This window comes from Podarcis gaigeae (genome assembly GCF_964106915.1).
Source record: "Podarcis gaigeae genome assembly, chromosome: 3".
Taxonomy (NCBI): domain Eukaryota; kingdom Metazoa; phylum Chordata; class Lepidosauria; order Squamata; family Lacertidae; genus Podarcis; species Podarcis gaigeae.
Window position 1 is genome coordinate 53,502,618 of NC_139680.1, and position 1,531 is coordinate 53,504,148.

The following is a 1,531-nucleotide window of genomic DNA, read 5'->3' on the forward strand; positions in this document are numbered from 1 at the left end:
GCAACTGACTGTAGTGGTAAGGAATAAAACTATCCCTTACCAACTGCCAAGCTAGTTAATGCTTCACAATGATGCTACATGTACCCTACAGAGGTTTCGTTACCCAACTGGCCAGTTTCTGAATATTTGCTTCCAGCATTTTGCTGTGCAACACTCTATACCAATCACTGTTGGAAGTTGTGTAATTCATGCCTGGCATCATCAACCGCTTGGAAGCTCATTTGTATTAGCACTTAAAACAGCAGCTGACTTGGAAAATGCAGAGGGATGCTGGTAAGCAAGTTTAAGCCAGCCTTGGGTCTTCTAGCACTGCCATGCTGTTGCTGTCTCCCTCCAAGCGAAGGAAGAGAGGAGAGGGGTTGCATGTTGAGCATGTCCATCAAATAACAAATATGGTAAATTTAAGTACAGACAGCTGGGATACAAAAGGCTCAAGCGGTACAGCCTAAATGCTTATAGGCACATGTGTTAACCAGCACGTGCAAACAATAAAACATTTTAAGACACAGGTGGGAAGTCATGGGCCTCCAACTGTTGTCCCATCAACTTCAGCCAGCATGACCAGTGATTTAGGGAAGTTGTAGTTCATCAACATCTTCATAATCACAGGTTGCTTCTTCCTGCTCCAAAGGTAGCTAAGGAGGCATTACTTAATCTCCTGTAGATTCTTCCCATTTAATTATGGCTTTATTGCAGCTGAAACCTGCAGTTGACAAGATGTTCTCAAGAGTTTACTTGAATTACATTATAATTAGAGATGCAATCCTGAACATTTCCACCCAGACCAGTAATACAAGTTCTAGGCAGTCTTGAGTGGGATGCTAGATTATGCTGCAATTATTTTAATAGAATGTCTTATGTCAGACATACGCAGCTTGGTTAAACATACCAAAGAAAAGTACTTCAGATCTTTTTAAAGGCATACTAAATGCAACTTGTAGCCTGGCTGTTAAATCCCTGCATTTTTTGTTCTTGCCTGAAGTGGCTTGGAAAACTAAACACACTGTGCAGTCGAGTGAGTTGAAGGGTTATAGGAATACTGGCTGCATCAACATGTTGACACCAACTTTTCAGCTGCCCTATGATCTTACAGCCCTTGATAGTCTTACTCTGCTTGCCTAGGAACTTACAAGATCCTATAATACCAGAGGTAAAATGTACATTTAAGGGAAGTGGGGCAACTGTAATTCAAGCCAAAGTAAACTTTCTGTTGTGAGAGATCCCACTAAGCCAGAAATTTCATTCTTTCTTTTTTTTATTCCCTTTGGGGACTTCCTGCTGCACTCCCTCTAATATAAGGGCTGAGTTAGCCATTTTAGAATATGTCAAGTACTATAAGATACTGTAGTATGTGGCAGACTTTGGCTGGTTCTGTATTAGCACATAAATATTCTTTTTCTCTGAAACACTGAAAAGAGCAGCACAGTATTGTTGCCTGTCATACATATTTAAAAATAGTTTGCTATAATGACTTGGTAATTTAGGATTGCACCTTTCCTCAATCTGATACAACAAATCACATGCCAACAAG